Consider the following 21,509-nt stretch of genomic DNA (forward strand, 5'->3'; position numbering starts at 1 on the left):
AAATCATTTAACTTCCAACACCTTTTCCGATTTTATCCATTCTTTCAAATTCCGTCATCAGAATTTCCACCCAAATGTAGCAGTGCTTCTTAACATGACTCACATGATATTCCCAAGTTCTACTAAAAACATGTATATCATCAATATACATAAGCACAAAATCATCAAGAAAAGGTTTGAAAATATCATTCATAACCCTCATAAATGTGGTCAGAGGATTGCACAATGCAAATGACATCACCAACCACACATCCTGTTATGCAATTCTAACTTGATGATAGCCACTGCGCAAATCAAATTTGGTGAAATAAACAACATTTTTGAAATGATGTAATAAATCATCAATGTGAGGGAGAGGGTAGCGCTTTTTCACCGTAATCTTGTTGAGTTCCTAATAATCCACATACATCCTCCATGTGCTTACTTTGGCACCAACACCATGGGTGAATTGCATGGAGAAGAGATAGGCCTTATGGTCCCTTGATTCAACAATTCCTATTCTTGTTTCTTGATCTCCTCCATTTCAATAATCGACAACCTATACATACCCACATTAGGTAAAGGAGCATCCATTTGGAGATGAATTTCATGATGGATCTCTCTTTTTGGAGGCAACCCGCTTGGTTCCTGAAGAACCCCGCCATAGTTAGAAACAATTTCATTTAATTCTTTCTTGTGAGTGGAATCAAAACCTTGGAAAGTTTCATATGCTTTTACATCTTTTTCTCTCACAACCATGAGCATGCAACCTTTGTTGGAGTTGATCAATCTCTTCATTTGACCTACACTAACAAGATTTGCACTAATCTTCACACGATGAGTTCTAATAATATACTCCAAAAAGGACTCCCCAATATACTCTTCATGCCCAAAGAAAATTTCTTTCCTATCATAAAAATAAGGACTCCCCAAAACAATGCCACAGATATCGAATGGTAAAAATCCAGATCAACCTCACCTACTTGCAATTTTTCTTTGTCACATACCCATCCAAGAGGGTAGGGTTTTGGATGAGGCTTTGATCTTTTGTTGAATGTTAGTTTTGTTGTGCTAATTTCAACTTTAGATTTATGAACAAATGCTTGTCAATTGCTTCATGAGCATAGGTTCCATTATGATGTTTATGAATGAAAACAGGTAAATTTTATCAAGTTTTATGTTAAGTTCATGAGAAAAATAGCATAAAAGTAAAGTGTTGAACAACAGCAATCAAATGTACAACAAACCATCAAAATGAACACTTAACACAATGTTTTGATGAAGGATTTCACCCCTCCTCATGGACTACATCTCCTTGGTCCAACTTCCATGACTTGGGCCTCTGTATTATCTAAATAATGGAAAAATTTATGTTTACCATGATCTACTACTCCTACAACCTGCTTTAATGTGCTCAGGACATCCAAATCAGATAGGAACACCTTTTCTTGATCTCAATTTGGTCGAATTTTGCCAAAGTTATGGTCAAAAAAATTTCTCCTAGTAAACCTCCTCTAAAACTAGAGGAACTCCAGTTAGTTCCACTAAAAATGGAGTTAGTGCCAAAATTGGAGGTACTGCTGAATTAAACTGGAGGTTAATTAGGGATAATCACAGTTTAATTAAGCACTAATCATGCTTAGTGCTAATACTGCACGGTTCCGTAACCATTGACTTTGTGGTTTAATGGTAGTGGTTACATAGGCGGATTAAATGTTGATGGTTATGGTTTATGTTGGTGCGGTTTATGGTGACCGTTAACCATAACCATTATGGTGTGTTCACATGGGAGAGGGCTGGCTCGCAGGCTAGCTCCCTCCTAACCCCCAACCACAAATGGTTAATATAATGTATACGTATGGAAACCATTACATGTTAAGAAACATTACGGTGATATAACAGTATGTCATGTGGTTTGTATGGCACAGGTCCCAAGGTCAACCCCCCTAGCCTGCCATAAAATTATAATGCACTCTGATATATGTGGTCCCTTGGAGAGGGACACGTGGCGACCTGCTAGCTTGCCACTTATTGCCTCCTCATTGGTCTACCTTCAACCAATAGAAACATGCCACGTTAAAACACCTGCAAACCAACCATAGTATGCCACTTGGTGAATCCAGATTGGATGTTGACCAACCTGTTGACCCTGCCTAGTCACCTACCACATCAAAAGTATGGACTGTTGACTGTGCACTGACTGTACTTTTTTTGCAAAATTCCACTGTTTGGCAAAGTGAACAGAATGTGATAACTTCCTCATATGAACTTGATTTTTAGTGAAACGAGTTGTGTTGGGATCGTTTCACTGAGACAGACATGTTCGTTCAGGTTTTGAGTGATTCTGAGAAATTTTATTTTTGAGCCAAATACTTAGGACCTGATCATTCCTCCCCACTAGAAACCTTTTGGACCCCAAAAAATACCATCAATTGTTCAACATGTGAGGGTACAGCTCCCTTACCTTCTCAATCTACAACCATTTGGCTTTAGAAGGCTTTTGTCCCTTGAGTCCCACTCTAAGGTATTCCACATTCCCTCTCTTTGAAGTTTTGGTTCTTCTATCAAGTATGAGATCTTGCTGAAGTTCATCAAGATATTCTGGTGGGAAATCATCTATTGATGGAATTTGAACATGCTCTCCTTGATCATGAATCAAAGGAGGCTCAAACAAGCTAAAATTATCAACATTAACAATGGAGTATATTTGCATATAAGGAGGCAAATCTAGCTTAAATGCATTGTTACCAATATTTTCCAGAATTTTAAAAGGAACATAACTGACTGGCTTAAGATTTTTACCTTCCCCTTGAAGTCTCTCTTTGCTAATATATAACCAAACTTCATCTCCAACTTGAAATTTTTGATCGATACAGTGTTTGTCACACCTTGCCTTGTAGTTGCTTTGACTTCTTTCAAGTTGTTCCTGCACTGTGTGATGTATCAACTGAATTTACTCAATGAACTTACTTGCCTTATTGATGTCTCTATGATCATTGATGGCGACATATTTCTCAAAGATGAAGTCTAATGGCGATCTTGGCAAGTACCCAAAACATGCCTCAAATGGCAATGCATTTGTGGAAGAATGATTTGCCCCGTTGTACGCATGTTGTATGTAATGCAATTGTTCATCCCACAACTTGGGATGTTTACTACAATATACTCTAAGAAGATGAATGACTATCTCGTTGACCACCTCAATTTTTCCATCTGTTTGTGGATGGAAGGTTGTACTCTTCTTCAACTTAGTGTCCATCGTGTCCCACAAATTTGACCAAAAATTCTGAACAAATCAAGAATTTCAATCACTTAAAATGGAAGCAGGAAGACCAAAATGAACCCAAATATTTTGAAAGAAAAGATGAGCTATTTGTTCAGCTGTAATTTGATTTTTACATGGTGTTAGAATACACATCTTGCTGAACTTGTCTAAAAATACATACAAGTAATCATGACCTTTCCTTGACAATGGAAGACCTCCTACAAAATCCATTGAGATACTCTCCCATGGACGTGAAGGTACCAGAAGTGGAGTGTACAATCCTAGTTTCCTATTGCTAGGCTTACTTGTTGCACACAAAGAACATCCTCTAATGAAATGAGATACATTATCAAACATTTGTGGCCAATAACAATACCTTTGGAGATTCACTACTGTCTTGCCTACACCAAAGTGTCCAACAATCAATGAAGTGTGTGCCTCTCTTATGATAGTGTTTGCTTCTCCCTGTGGAATACATAACTTTCCCAACGGATACAACAAATTGTTATGTGCATGGTAATCTAACTCTTCAATTTGGTTTCTTTGCCTCAATCTTGAATACACATCTTGAAAGTCATTGTCATATGCATATTGCTCAATGTAAATTTCATGTAAAACATAATTTTTCTTGATTATAATAGATGAATTTACAATAGGCCTAGAAAGCATATCAACTACCTTATTGTAGATTCTGTTTTTGTATTTGATAACCAAATGAAACTGTTGTAGAAAACCCATCTATCTGAAGTGTTGTGATTGTTACAACTTTGACTGTGATTGTAAGTACTGCAATGTTTGATGGTCGGTATGGATAATGGTCTCCTTCCCCATCAAGTAGTGTTTCCATTTTTTAAAACTTTATACCAATGTTTAAAGTTCTTTGTCATAAGTGGGATATTTAGTCACAACTCCATTAAAAAATTCAGAATGAAATAAAATGGGCTTACCATGCTGCATAAGAATTTCTCCCATGGCGCAATCACTAGCATCTGTTTGAATCTCAAATGGCTATTTAAGATCTAGAAGAGCTAATACTAGTGTTGAACTAACCTTTTGCTTTAAAGAATCAAATTCTTTTTGTTGTACTTCTCCCCGATGGAAGACTTTCTTGACACTAGTCAATGCATGTAGTGGTGCTACAATGGAAGAAAAATTAGTAATAAATTTCCTCCAATATTGTGCTTCCCCTAGAAAGCTTCTTATCTCTGTAACTGTATTGGGCTTGGGCCAATTCAGAATGAACTCAACCTTAGAGGAGTCTATCTTCAGCTCACCTCCTCCAACAATGTGTCTCAAATACACTTAAGAATTCTTGCCAAATTCACACTTTGACATCTTAAAAAACACCTGTTCTTTTCTCAAGACATCAAGTACTTTGTTCACATGCATGACATGTTCATCTCTGGATTTGCTGAATATGATAATATCATCTAAGTAAACAATGACAAAGTCATATAGAAATGGTCTCAATACATCATTCATAACTCTCATGAAAGTAGTAGGAGCATTTGTAGGACCAAAAGGCATAACAAGCCACTCAAACAATCCTTGTTTAGTTTTAAATGTGGTTTTCCAAATGTCCTCTTCCACTATTCTAACTTGATGATAACCACTTCATAAGTCTAACTTAGTGAAATACTTTTCATACCTCAATTGATCAACCAAATCATCAATTCTTGGCAGTGGATAACGATTCTTTACCATGATTTTGTTCAGTGCATAGAAATCCACACACATGCGCCAAGTCCTATCCTTCTTTGGCACCAAGACAATGGGTGAACCACATGGCGAAGTAGATGGGCATATGATACCTTTTTCAGAAATTCTTGAATTTTCTTCTTGATTTCCGTGCTCTCCATAATTGACATGCGATACATGCCAATGTTTGGACGTGGAATATCCTCCTGCAACTGTATCTCATGCTGAATTCCCCTCTTGGGAGGTAACCCCTTTGGTTCCTGAAACTTCTCGCCATGCTTTCTTACCACATCAAACAAATCAGATTTTAATTTGTCATCACAACCTTCAAAAGATTCATAATCAATGTCATTCATTTTCTTGATCATGAGAAGCACAAAATTTTTACTTGCATTTACTAGTCTCTTCATCTTCCCTACATTAAGAAAAAAAATGTTTAACTTTTTTCGATGGGATATCACAATATACTCCACCCCATCCTTAAGCAACAGATATTTGTTCTCATGGTGATAAAATACTGCTTTCCTACCATACAAATAAGGACTTCCCAAAATGATCCCTGAGATGTCAAGTGGAACTACATCTAACTCAACTTCATCAATGAACTTTTCAGTAATGGCAAACTTGAATAAGCATTTCCTTGTAACTTGTAAATTTTCATTATTGATTATCCAACCTAATGGATATGGCTTGTGATGAGGTAAAGTTTCAAGGTTAATATTTTTGACAAAGTCTTCTGAAATTAAGTTTGATTGTGACCCACTATCAAATAATGCATCAATCTTTGTATGATTTGAAATTACCCTTACATGGAACAATTCTATTCTTGATTCTTCATTTGGAGTGTTGTTATGACTATGTGAGGCACTAGTGCTTGTAATAACTTCTTTTCCTTTTGTGACCATGGCTGAAATCTTGGTCTCATCACCAGAATCTGATCCAAGATCATGTTGTGTGGTAGTGGTTGTCTTTTGTTTTCTCGTATTGTTTGGTTTCTTAGGCATTAGTTCAGGATGTAATTTCCAACAATGGGTTTCATCATTCCTAGCTTTGGAACAATGTTGGCATATAGTTTTCTCCCCTTCTTTCTTCACACTTGCATTCTTATTTCCCTTCCATTTTCCACCCTTCTCTTTCTCCTTACCCTTGAATGGCTTCTTCTTACTACCCTCTTCCTGAATGTTCTTTCCTCTTGCTTCAAGGTGTGTGGCTTGCACACATACCTCATCCAAATTGCTTGGATTGAACATAAGGATAATATGTTTTAATTTAGGAATGTAAACCCCCAATATATTTCAACAGTGTATCTTGGGAATTCAAGTTTACTCCTAACAACAAAGCCCTCTTTCTAAATTCCTAGGTATAGTCTTGAACTATTTTGCCCTTGAGTTGCCTAAAATTTTGCCAACTCCTAATGGCTTTTTGCATATAGGCTAAAGGATAAAACTGTCCTTTAATTGCATAAACAAATTTAACCCAAGAAATGGATATATTACCATGAATTCACATTTCCTCTTGAGTCTTTGCTTCCCACCATACTAATGTTGCTCCTTCTAGCCTCAATGAAGCCAACTGGATCTTTATGTCATCTTCTTGAAGGTTCTGAATTCTGCAATAAACCTCCAATTGTCGAATCCAATTGTCTAACTTTTCTGCATTCACCTCACCATTGTACATGGGAAGTTCAAATTTAATGTCCAATTTGAGTAAGGGATTTTTTTCCTTTGGGGTTTTTGAATGAGTATGAACAATTTTTGTGGTGGAAGTGGAAGATGATGATGTTTGAGATATTGAGGATGATGAAGATGATGAGGAAGATGAAGATGGTGGAGATGGAGGAGGCTTTCCTCCATTATCCTTTGAATCCTTATTTTAATCTTTATTATCTCATGAGCTTCCCTCTCCATGTGGAGTCTTAGAACTTTCTCCAGCCATTCTAGTATTCCTCTCTTCATAGAGGACTCTAACCATGTCAGTTAAATCATAGAAATATTTCTTGAATGCTTCCTCTTCTAAAAGACCTTCAGTCTCTCTTACTCTAGACATGATGGCTTTGGATTCAAGCTCAGCTTCTGGTACTACTTGTACCTCCTCAATCTCGATTGAAGGTAAAACTTGAGGTGCTTCAAGTGTAGCTGGGATTGGAACTTTGGGTGGAGATTGTGGCCTTGTGGTTCTCCTTCTTCTGGGCATTACCTCGGGAGTTGCAACCAATAGTTTCCCTTCTCTTCTCTACAACTTTAACCTTGTAAGCATAAAAAATTTGCAACCATTAAAACCCTACTTGCACAAAAATCAAGCAATCAAGAAAATTACCTGGCTCTGATACCAACTTGATCTATTGTTGAATGTTAGTTTTGTTGTGCTAATTTCAACTTCAGATTTATAAACAAATGGTTGCCAATTGCTTCATGTGCATAGCTTCCAATATGATGTTTTTGAATGAAAACAAGTAAATTTTATCAAGTTTTATGTTAAGTTCATGACAAAAATAACATAAAAGAAAAGTGCTAAACAAAAACAATCAAATGTACAACAAACCATCAAAATGAACACTTAACATAGTGTTTTGATGAAGGAGTTCACCCCTCCTAGGCTACATCTCCTTGGTCCAGCTTCCATGGCTTGGACCTCTGTATTAGCTCAATAATGGAAAATGTGTTGTCTACAATGCTCTACTGCTCCTGCAACCTACTTCAATGTGCTTAGTACATCCAAATCAGCTAGGAATGCCTTTTCCTGATCTCAAGTTGGTCAAATTTTGCCAAATTTATGGTCAAAACAGTTTCTCCTAGTAACCTCCTCTAAAACTAGAGGAACTCCAGTTAGTTCCGCTAAAAGTGGAGTTAGTGCCAAAATTGGAGGTACCACCAAAATTTCTGCCAAATTAAATTGGAGGTTAATTAGGGATAAGCACGGTTTAATTAAGCACTAATCATGCTTAGCACTAATACCGCGTGGTTCCGTAACTGTTGACTTGGAGGTTTAATGGTAGTGGTTACATAGGAGGATTAAATGCTGACGGTTATGATTTATGTTGGCATGGTTTATGGTGACCGTTAACCGTGGCCATTTTGGTGTGTTCACATGGGAGGGGGTTGGCCTGCTGGCTGGCTCCCTCCTAACTCCCAACCACAAATGGTTAATACAATGTATACGTATGGAAACCATTACATGTTAAGAAACATTGCGGTGGTATAACGGTATGTCATGTGGTTTGTATGGTGCAGGTTCTAGGTTCAACCCCCCAACCTGCCATAAAATTTTACTGTGCACCGATATATATGGTCCTTTGGGGAGGGACATGTGGCGACCTTCGGGCTTGCCACTTCCCCTCCTCATTGGTCCACCTTCAACCAATAGAAAACATGCCATGTCACAACACCTACAAACCAACCATAGTATGCCACTTGGCAAATCCAGATTGGACGTTGCCAACCTGTTGACCCTGCCCAGTCACCTGCCATGTCAGTAGTACGGACCACTGACTAAGCAGTGAATGTAATTTTTTTTGCAAAATTCCACTGTTTTGAAAAGCAGACAAAACGTGATATCTTCCTCTTACAAACTCTGTTTTCAGTGAATGTGTTGCGTTGGGATCTTTTTTCCAAGACGAACGCGGTCATTCAGGTTTCGAGTGATTCTGAGAACTTTGATTTTTGAGCTAAATACTGAGCACCTGATTAGGCTTGGTCTCCAACCCTAAATTTTTAACAATGGATTCTAAAATCAAGTTTACTTAAGAGCCCAGGTCAAATAAGGTTTCCACTTTAGTATGTTTCACCACAACCCTAATATGGAACAATTCACTCCTCTTCCATTCATCAACAAGAGACTCATTTGAAGAACTTGAACTTGCATGAATTTTAGAATTTGCATTAACATGAAGAGAATTGTTACCTTGTATACCCACAATTGTAATCTACATCTCGTCTTTGTAGTCAAATCCAAGGTTCTTTTGCATAGTTGCCACTGTCTTTTTCTTTCCCTTTCCACCAAATATCTTTTGCTTCAATTCCGCATGCGACTTCCAACAATGTTCATCATTATGGCCTTCCTTTTTGTAATGTGTACAAGATGGATTTCCCCCTTCTTGCTTCTTAGTTGTAGCTTCCTTGTTTTCCTTTCCCTTTCCTTTTCCCTTGAATTTTTAATTATGAGGTTTGGATAATGATTTCTTGGGCTAATCTTCCTTGTCATGCTTACCACTACTTTCAAGATGGATGGCCTTCACACTAGTTGCATCAGTGGTAGTAGGATCAAACAACAATACAGAATGTATGATATAACTATGTAATGCACCAATATAATTTGTTACAATATTAGGTGAATTTAATTGAATTATCAAGTTTAAAGCTTGTTTTCTAAATTCTTCTATTATACTTAACACACTTTGGCCCTTGCCTTTCCTAAAATATTTCCATTCCATCAAAGCCTTTTACTGATAGCCCAAAGGGCATATTTCATATTTCAATGTAGAAACAAAATCAGACCAGGAGGAAAGGATTTTACCCACATGTTTACTACCTTTCTAAAGCTTTCTCTCCCACTAGACGAGAGTGGCACCACTCAGCTAAAGAGATGCTAACTAGATCTTGGCCTCATCTTTCTCAATTTGTTGATTCTTTAAATATACTTCAACTTGTTTGATCCAATTGTTTAACTTCTATATGCTACATTCTTCGTTATACATGGGAAAATCAAAATTTACATCTTACTTAAAGAAAGGATTTTTAGAAGCATTCATATGCTGCTTTTTAGAATGACGAGAACATGAATAAGAAGAGCGTTCTTTGGAAGATGGAGATGGGGGTTCAATAGGCTATCCTCCTTCTCCTTGATTTATCAAAGAAAAATATTCTTCTAGTTCTTTCTTCTTCTTAGTTTCCATTGCCTTATCATATTTTGCAAACAATTTGTCAACTTTGTTAACCATGGTGTAAGAAGATTTGTGAAAATCTTGCTCTTCTTCCAACCGAGCATCTTCATCTGTTATTTTCCTTCTTTGTGTTTCATGTCATGATTTTGGATCAAAGGAATTAGGTTTACCTTGACCCTTTTGGAGCTTTCTCTCGGTTAACATTCACTCATTCAATCCACATCAACAAGATCTGCTTTGATACTGAACTTGATCCAAATCATTCTGCTTCAAGGTTACATTCAAAATTGCATATAAAAGAGCATGATAACCATAAGTGCATACACATCAAAGAAGAGGAAAAACATAGGCACCCATGAAAAACAAGAGCACACACAACTTGATAACGAAGTTCACCCTATGTTGGCTACGTCTCCGAGCCCTGCTCAAAGTTTCGAGACATTTGCATTAATCTCAACAAAAATCAAAATGCATACATGGAAAACATTACACCTTATACCTCCAATTTCAGGGATGGCCTAAAAATGCACTACTCAGATGAAGAAACATACTTCATGGTTGAAATCCTGGTGAAAAATCTTAAAATTTAACTATAAACTCAACCCAATTCTGTCACTATGACTTGTGGAGCTCTAGGGAATCTAAATATTCCCTATAAAATATTCCTAGAATATGTCTCGAAAGGTGCACCCAGAGGGGTGCGGTTCTGGCATAGGAAAAGTTCCACAGGCAGGTTCCATCAATCGACACGTGCAATTCTGTTCCTCCTCAATGCCGCATGGTCTCGTTCAAATATATGGGCATGGTCATTGTTAACAAAGCCCATAGTTTGTGCAAGTGGCCACCATGGGCTGACAGGTCCAGTTCCAATCCAGTGGTCATGGCTTTGACCCACGGACCATTCAATGGTTGTTAGGATTTCAATATCAAAACAAATGTGGATAATTGTTTTTTTTTTGGCGCCATTGTATATTGGGTATTGGTTTTGGTGTTGTCGGAGGACCAACTAGCAACTGCCCCAAGTTTATTCGAATCTCATTGGCATTATATACATTCGGTCATTGGACATCTTATATATATATATATATATATATATATATATATATATATATATGATTTGATTGGGGTCCACTGGCTGGATGGCCCACTATTGGTTTTTTTTTGCACCATTGTATATTGGGTACCAATTTTGGTGTTGCCAGTGGACCAACTAGCGACTGCTCCAAGTTGATTCGAATCTCATTGGTGTTACATACATTCGGTCATTGGACATCTTATATATATGTATATGTATATGTATATGTATATGTATATGTATATGTATATGTATATGTATATGTATATATATATATATATAGATCTATATATATATATATATATATATAATTTGATTGGGGTCCATTGGTTGGATGGCCCACTAGCTATTTTTTATTATTATTTTGAATTCGAGCTCACAAAAATGGTAATGGAATCTTAGGGCTTACTGTAAAAATTAAAAAGGTGATAATTTTATCCTTTCCATCCATTGTGAAGTTCCAAAATGTTGACCGGTTAACAAAAATTTTGGCTACCAACTGTGCGCCATGTGGCATGTTCTGATTGATCTGTACTACTGACTGGGCTATTGATGTCATCACTCGTACGAATAATGTCATCCACCATGTGTCATCCCATGATTGGAACTTTGTTGAATGTACAACCACATCATCATGCTGACATCAACACTGGTACTGCTGACATCAGCTGTCATGTTGCAGTCTCTGGGTCCTGCCTGCAAAAAAATTAGTTGTTTGTCAAAAACTTCAACAAGCCATAACTTTCGCATACAGTGTCAGATTGAGGTGTCATACATGTTGTTGGATTCATAACGGCAAGAAATTCGATTTGAGAGAGGTTTCAGTGAGTTTTGAGGACTTAAAAATTTTGGCCTTTTAGGATCCTCCTGGATCAACAACTATTAGATCTCTTATTTTTATTGCAACTTTTATGGGATCTGATATACATCAAATGGACATGAAGACAAATTTTCTCAATGGAGTAATTGATGAAGAGGTGTACATAGAACAACCTTAAGGGTTTTAGCTTCATGGGAAAGAGTCTCATATATGCATATTGAAGAAAGCCTTGTATGGATTTAAGAAAGCACCTAGATCATGGTATTCTTGAATTGATGTTTTTTAGAATGACGAGAACATGAATAAGAAGAGAGTTCATTGGAAGATGGAGATGGGGGTTCAGTAGGCTATCCTCCTTCTCCTTGATTTATCAAAGCAAAATCTTCTTCTAGTTCTTTCTTCTTCTTAGTTTCCATTGTCTTCTCATATTTTGCAAACAATTTGTCAACATTGTTAACCATGGTGTAAGAAGATTTGTGAAAATCTTGTTCTTCTTCCAACCGAGCATCTTCATCTATCATTTTCATTCTTCATGTTTCATGACATGATTTTGGATCAAAGGAATTAGGTTTACCTTAACCCTTTTGGAGCTTGCTCTCGATTAACATTCACTCATTCAATCCAAATCAACAAGACCTTCTTTGATACTGAACTTGATACAGATCATTCTGCTTCAAGGTTACATTCAAAATTGCATATAAAAGAGCATGATAACCATAAGTGCATACACATCAAGGAAGAGGAAAAACATATGCACCCATGAAAAACAAGAGCACACACAACTTGATAACAAAGTTCCCCGATGTTGGCTACGTCTCTGAGCCCTGCTCAAAGTTTGGAGACCTTTGCATTAATCTCAACAAAAATCAAAATGCATACATGGAAAACATTACACCTTATGCCTCCAATTTTAGGGATGGCCTAAAAATGCACTACTCAGATGAAGAAACATACTTCATGGTTGAAATCCTGGTGAAAAATCTTAAAATTTAACTATAAACTCAACCCAATTCTGTCACTATGACTTGTGGAGCTCTAGGGAATCTAAATATTCCCTATAAAATATTCCTTGCAAATATTCCTAGAATATGTCTCGAAAGGTGCACCCAGAGGGGTGCGGTTCTGACATGGGAAAAGTTCCACAGGGAGGTTCCATTGATCGACATGTGCAATTTTGTTCCTCCTCAACGCTGCATGGTCTCGTTCAAATATATGGGCATGGTCATTGTTAACAAATCCCAAGTTTGTGCAAGTGGCTACCATGGGCTGACAGGTCCATTTCCAATCCAGTGGTCACGGTTTTGAACCACGGACCATTAAATGGTTGTTACGATTTCAATATCAAAACAAATGTGGACAATTGTTTTTTTTTTGGCGCCATTGTATATTGGGCACCGGTTTTGGTGTTGTCGATGGACCGACTAGCGACCACTCCAAGTTTATTCGAATCTCATTGGTGTTACATACATTCGGTCATTGGACATCTTATATATATATATATATATATATATATATATGATTTGATTGGGGTCCACTGGTTGGATGGCCCACTATTGGTTTTTTTTTTGGCACCATTGTATATTGGGTACCGGTTTTGGTGTTATCGGTGGACCGACTAGTGACTGCTCCAAGTTATATATATATATATATATATATATATATATATATATATATATATATATATATATATATATATATATATATATATATATATATATATATATATATATATATATATATATATATATATAGATATATATAGATATATATAGATATATATATACATATACATATACATATATATATATATATATATATGTATATGTATATATATATATCTATATATATATATATATATATATATATATATATATGATTTGATTGGGGTCCACTGGTTTGGATGGCCCACTAGCTATTTTTTATTATTATTTTGAATTCGAGCTCACAAAAATGGTCATGAAATTTTAGGGTTTACTGTAAAAATTAAAAAGGTGACAATTTTATCCTTTCCATCCATTGTGAAGTTCCAAAATGTTGCCCGGTTAATAAAAATTTTGGCTGCCAACTGTGTGCCATGTGGCGTGTTCTGATTGATCTGTACTACTGACTGGGCTACTGATGTCATCATTCGTACGAATAATTTCATCCACCATGTGTCATCCCATGATTGGAACTTTTTTGAATGTACAACCACATCATCATGCTGACATCAACATTGGTATTGCTGACATCAACTATCATGTTGCAGTCTCTGGGTCCCGCCTGCAAAAAAATTAGTTGTTTGTCAAAAAAATAAAAAAGCCATAACTTTTGCATACAGTGTCAGATTGAGGTATCATACATGTTGTTGGATTCATAATGGCAAGACATTCGATTTGAGATAGGTTTCAGTGAGTTTTGAGGACTTCAAAAATTTGGCCTTTTAGGATCCTCCTAGATCAACAACTATTACATCTCTTATTTTTATTGCAACTTTTATGGGATCCAATATACATCAAATGGACATGAAAACAAATTTTCTCAATGGATTAATTGATGAAGAGGTGTACATAGAACAACCTTAATGGTTTTAGCTTCATGGGAATGAGTCTCACATATGCATATTGAAGAAAGCCTTGTATGGATTGAAGAAAGCACCTAGATCATGGTATTCTTGAATTGATGCCTATTTGACAAAGATTGGTTTTGTGAAGAGTGATGTTGATATGAAATTATACATCAAGGTTGTGAAGAATGAGCCTATGGTTTTGTTTCTATATGTGGATGCCTTATTTTTGATAGGTGTGGAGCATCTCATTATTCAATGTAAGAGGGAGTTGGCTGCTGAATTTGATATGAAGGATCTTAGATTAATGCAATATTTCTTGGGACTAGAAGTGTGGTAGAAGCCTAGTGAAATCTTCCTTGGAAAAGGGAAATGTGTTATCAATATCCTCCAAAAGTTTGGCATGATGGATTGTAAACCTATAACAAATCCTATGATAACTAATCTGAGGAAGCTAAGGAGTTATGATTATAAACTCGTTGATCCATCTATATACCAACAACTAATTGGCTCGTTGATGCTTTTAGTTATTACCAGGTCATATATTTTCTTTGTTGTGAACATTGAGCCAATTTCATATAGAAACTACTCATGATCATTGGATTGCAGTAAAGCATGTATTGAGATATCTTAGTGGTACTACTATTTAAGTTATGTTCCAAACGGTGAGGTTTGACTATAGGAATACTCTGACCTTGATGGTGTTGGAAGTGTTGAAGATGAGAAAAGTACAACTGGTGGTTGTTTTAGTTTGGGATCTGCGATGGTTTCTTGGATGAGAAAGAAGAAAAACTTTGTCTCAATCAACACTACGGAAGCAGAATATATGGCATCCTGTGTAGTTAGTTGTGAAGTAGTTTGGATTTGTAATGTGCTTGCAGGTTTAATCAATGAGGTGTTGAAATTGATTATGATATATTGTGATAATCAATGTTTTATAAAGCTTCCAAAGAACCCTATCTTCCATGGTAGGTTGAAGCACATTGGAATCAAGTATCACTTCATTCGAGACATGGTGCAAAAGGGAGTATTTAAACTCTAGTACATCTCCATCGATGAGTAGATTATTGATATTCTTATGAATTCTCTTTCTAAAGTGAATTTTTTGTACTTATGAGACAAGGTTTGGCTTTTGGATAATGCCTCTCTTATTGAGAGGGAGTGTTGATTGCATCAAGTATGTACTTTTTCCCTGTGTCAAGTACTTTGACTTGAATTAAGGAAGTTATCCCTGTGTCAAGTACATTGACCTAAATTAGAGAGAATGATTTAACATATTAGATAACATCATGGAATGGAATTATTCACGTGTCAAGTAATTTGACCTAAATTAAGGAAGTTATCATAGTGTCAAGTACATTGACCTAAATTAAGAAGAATGGTCTGGTGGAATAACTTTCTCCCTACATCTAGTACTTTGATCAAAATGATGGAAGTTATCCCTATGTCAAGTACATTGACTTGAATTATGGAGAAAGTTCTAGAAGAGGACATACTCCCTGTGTTAGTTGACCTTGGGTGGACAATGGTCCTAGAGGTTACTTAGTTATGTTGAATCCTCCCAACATCATGCTTGGATCTCTTTATAGAGTGAGCTTGTTTATCATTGATGAGGCCTATGGAGTTTCACCTAAACTATGTCTATAATTGTTTGATGGTGAACCATGTTTATTATGACACTGGTGATTATGATATTGATGATGATTCTTATCTTAATCTTGATCTTTCCTTAGATATTTTTCCAACTTGGGATCTTTATAATAATTATGAATACCTCCCTAGCTATGGGGAAGTGTTGAATTTTTGTAGCTATGGTAAGTATTCATAATAATATATTTTATTGATGTACTTGTTCATGTGAAGCATGTTATTCATGCTCATAATAAAATTAAATTATTCTTGCATTTATCAAAAATAAAAAATTTAATTTTTTTATTTTTTTTCCCTCTATTCTTCAAGTTGGACTAGCTATTCAAGGCACCCATTCAGCCTATGGATCTCTATATATTAGAGTCACTCATCCTCCTCTCCACCATCATTCAATATGAGAATAGTATCTTCTAACCATTCGAAGCATATCTAGGATCATAATGAAGGATATTAAAGAAGCATCTATATTTATGGAAGAAGGACAAATATATGTGGTACATTTATGTGAAACAATGCCGAATATCTGAGGTTAACCTATGTGTAAGAGGGGTTGAATATTTGTGATACATCTTTATGGAAAAGGGCCAAATTTCTATGGTTTATCTTTGTGGATAAGGGCTAAATCTCTGTGATATATCTCTATGGAAAAGTGTCGAACATCTATGGTTCATCTCCATGGAAAAGGGAGATGAATTCTCTTTGTTGTCTTAGATTTCCTATGGTTGCAGTCAGATTGAGGAGGGCTAACCTGGACACCTGGTAGATGATATTTCTAGTTAGTTTGTCCATTTTTTTTTACTTTGATATCTCTTGTTGAATTTATTCTCTAAGGAAATAATTGTTGGGTTTTTACCTCGAGTGGGTTTACCTAGGATAAATATTGTGTTGATCTTATGCATTTTGATCTCTACTTTCTCATTTTTTTATACTTTAATTTCTAAAGTATAGTTGTTTGATGAAGAAGTTGTAAATGACAAAAAGACATTTAATATAATCATCACAAGTAATTATCATTCTGAGAAATTTGTGCTAGTCCACATTGTACTAGATTTTTCAAAACTCTAAATGTCCTAGAAATTTGTATTTGTGGACATATTTTTGGTTTTTAGGAATAAGAAGTTTCATGATGATCTCTATCTTGGAAGGATCTACTTGAAGTCCCACAAGGGATATGTGGTGCCCTAACATAATTCCCTCAGTATTTAACATATGAAAATTTTCATGATTGAGATAAATGTTCATTTCCTACCATATGACTAATATTTTCTCTAAATTCTTTAGGGATTCTTTAGAGATATAAAATGAATCATCCATGTAGATCATTGGTAAGTTTTGAAATTATTACAAGGACTTCCCTTTTGAAAGTAAATGGAGCATTCTATAATCGAAAAGGAACGGCTCAGTATGCATAGGTTCCCTAGGGACAAGTAAATGTTGTTTTCTCTTGGCCTTCAGGGAAAATTTGTAGTTGGTTGTAGCCATTGAACCCATTGAGAAAATGAACTATTTTTTTTTTCCTATCAAGGTATCAAAAACCTGCTTAATGAATGGTAGGGAAAAATAGTCTTGTAGGGTGGCCTTATTAAATTCCATGTAGTCCACACATATATGCCACTTTAAATTATTTTTAGGGACAATAAATAAGGGTAAAACCCACTCACCGTTAGAAATTGGGTAAAGAAAAATTACATTGAGGAGTTTCTAGAACTCTTCCTTCACTATGTATTTCAATGTTAGGTTCATTATTGATTAGGTTTGTTGGATATTTCATGGATATTCCTTTATATAAATATGGTAAGTACATAAATTAGGATGAATTCCCTTCATAGGAGTGTAATCTCAATAAAATGCATTGATTTGTCTATTCAACATTTTGATGAGTTGCTCCTATTGGGAGGACTCCAATTCACCACTAATATTCATGGTTTTCCATGGGTTCATTCCATTAGATACACTTTTCTTTTTAGATGTAACATATAAGAGAGCCATATATCTAGTTGCATTAATTCAATTTATGAATAGGTCTCTTGAGAGAAAATTTATCAAGTAATGGATGGGTAGATATGCTAAGATGTGCTATAAAGTTGCAAATAAAATCATCTTTAATGTCTTATTTAAAGGTGAGTGCTAGATCAGGAGATAACAGAGGTTGAGTGATTTATTTTTCACCTTCTTCAAACCAAAGAGGTTCTTTTGAGCCTAAAGAAGGTTTGGAAGAGGGGTAGAGAGTAATATTTTTAGTAGTATTCCCATGAGATATGGTCATATCCCCATACCTACATTTAATATATGCATCAACAATGGCCAACTAGGGCCTACCCAAAATTAGTTGGTATCATCCAAAATTGGATTTAATCTAAAGAACCATAAAAATGGCTGAATACTCCCATGATTCTATGGAAATTACTATATCCTCAAGAATTCCCTTTGGTTTTACTATTGTTGTGTTTACGAGCTAAATGATTGTACGGGTTGGTCATAGACTAGGAAACTAGAGCTTCTCCATTGTTTCCTCAAACATGACATTTATGGACACCGCTAAATCGAGTAGAGAGTTGGGAATAAATCTATTATTAATGTTGAAATTAACAACTATACTTCCTAGATCCATATATTTGGTCACAAATACACTCCCTAACATCAAATTTGGCTATTTTATCCATGACATGAATAACCTTTGGAGCTTTCTTCTTCTTTCCTATCCTCTTTAAAAACAATTTTTAAACCTATTTACCATAAATTGGAACATTTTTTATGGCACGAAATAGAGGAATATTGACACACATATTCCTAATCTATCCTGAAAGGTCAAATTATGGTTTTGAAAGAGGTTTTTCAATGCACATTATTTCTGAATATGGAGGAGTTGAGACTAGTTCTTTTGTTGGTGGTTGTTATAGAATTGGAGCTTGGATTTTTGATAGAGAACTAATAGGTTGATGATCTTCCTCTATCTAAGGTTCCTCATCCTATTTTTCTTGGATGATGGAGAAATTTTGATCGTGTACCACATTACTCAAGTGTAACTGAATATCTTTGTAATTTGTGGTATAAATGGCATATGTTAGAAATGGGGAAACTCCACATTGCAAGTTGGTTATGTTGCCTTTTTATTATTTGGGTCAAGTAATGGTTGGATAAGTTATTGTGATGACCTTTGAGGTGGTTTATTGGAAGGTAATTGAAGTTGTGATGGATGTTGAAGTGTTATAGGAGGCTGATGTGAGAATTGATGGTTTTGAAGAGAAAAATTTCCAAAATACTTAGGCCCTCACCAACCCTATTACCACCATTTTTTATGAGGATGGGAAGGCCATTGATGACATGGAACGTGTAGATACCAACTTTGTGATTGGTATTGATATCGAATAAAGTATTGGCTTTGTGCGATACCATTTGGTGAAGGTGGCCATGGTTTCTTTTGGGTCACAAATAGATTTGTTCAATTCCATTCCCTTCCTATTTACATATTTTGTTTAGCTAAAGCAAGGAACGGAATTCCTTAGTTGCATTTTTTTCTTCATAAATGGCACATATATCTATATTCTCCAATGGGAACACTAGTATGGGATGTTTCTTTATGCAATAAGAGATGAATATAACTAAGGTCTTATCTAATTCTTCTTTATTTCTTTTAATTTGTAGGATATCGAGTTGGGAACTGAGTGAGATGATAATGCTAGTCTCAAAGTCATATAAAAAAATTCCTATTTCAACTCTAGTAACCCCTCCTCCAATTGTGGATCTATTAACTATCGAGACTAAATCCCTATGGCTCCTTCCATATCTTGAAGTAATTAGTGAGAATATTCTATAGAGCTCACTATCTCTTCATATGACAACTGGGAGATGTCCCAAGAATCAACGAAGTTCTACTTCTTTGAAGGTGACTAGAAAGAGATTTTGAGAATCCATGGAGTAATCATAACATCAAAATAAGACATCAAATTCAAAGAGGAAATCATTTGGATATTCACTAGAAAATCCTCAAAAATTGGGGAGAGAATAGGGTGGAATGTTCTTCATTTGAACCAATCCATTGAGGTATTGGATGGGGAATTCAAAGGTGATTAATTCTTTGTACTTTGGAACTTTTATTTCCTTTCCCATTTTGACATATTCATTTTCCAAAAAATCTAATTGATTAGACTTAGCTTAGGGTTTTCGTTCTTTCACAAGGTTTTCTTCTTTACCTTTGGAATATTTTGTAGTTGGAATGTTAATTGTTGTATGGGTTGTTGATTCAGGTTTAAGAGGATCACCTGTAGTATTATATGATATTTTCTCTTTTTGCTTCTTGTATTGGGCTTTGGGGCCTTGTTTTCAAGCATCTACTGCTCCTTGTTTGGTTTATATTTTGGGCCTTGCTTAATTGCTAGTTTGTTGGGATGATGAATGAATCCTAATCTGTAACAAGAGGAGTCTGGGTATCATTATGATTTATGCAACTAAGCATGTCCTAATGCAAGATGCTTAGGACAAGGATGCTAAAAGGATATTTGAAAATTTCCTATGGTAGCCTCTTCCATAATACCTTTATTTATTCTAAAGTAAATTGTAATTATTAAGTGCCTCCCCAAAAAATATGCCAAAAATGATAGTGTTTTTACATGGGTGTTCCTAGGTATAGGATAATCTAATAGAAACAGGATCATTTTCTTTGTCAAACTAGGGTTTGTTAGAGACTTGTGATGCACTTGGTGTAAGTTACATAGAATTAGGAAATTTTATGACATTTTCTAACTATTATATACATCACTCTAAAAATGGTTATATATCTATTCTTTAAAAATAAAACTTGCAATAAAAGAATCAACATTATCCCTAATTGTTCACTTCATTAGTTGAACCTCGCATACCATAGCCCATGAAATACTCTTTAGGTTTGATATATAACTTTACATACCAAATGTAAATTAACAACAACATGACCCACTACACTCTAATTATACAACAACATTACAAACATTTTTTAGCATATGAACCTGTATATCCTATTCTACAACTCATTATGCAATAGATCATTAAAGTAAAGGAAAGTTGTAGTGAATAGAATAATAGTCAAGAAATGAAGAGGTAATACTACTAAAAGTGGTCTAACTAAATTTTAGTTTCTAAATACAAGAAATAGATGTGACACAATGCCTCACCTTGTGAAGGCTATCCTCAAGGTGTGACCTATGAACGAGATCATGGAATCACAAGAACAAAATTATAGTGCAATTTCACACATAAAACTCAAAAAAAATCTATTATATTTGCAAACATAATCTTTATAGTAGTCTAGTGTTCTGTATGGAAACCATAGGCCTCAACCCATACAATGACATTGCATATGGATATATGTAGTTTTTAAAGAGAAATTTTCTATTCCATGTATGGAACGACAAGTTCCATAAATTATGAAATTAGTTTGATCGAAAAAAACCAAAAAGGAATTTTTCACATGCTTGTGATTTGTTTGCCCATTTAGTCCAATGGTTTATGTATTTTGTCTTGCCAAGAAGGTTGATCTAGAAATGATGGCCTCATTTCATTATTCTTTATGATAATTTTTAGTTATACAATGAAATTTTCATGTGCTCCTTTATAATTATG

This window comes from Pinus tabuliformis, chromosome X (genome assembly GCF_031772625.1).
Source record: "Pinus tabuliformis cultivar Carrire ecotype Pingquan chromosome X, CPIR1, whole genome shotgun sequence".
In the NCBI taxonomy this organism is placed as follows: Eukaryota; Viridiplantae; Streptophyta; class Pinopsida; order Pinales; family Pinaceae; genus Pinus; species Pinus tabuliformis.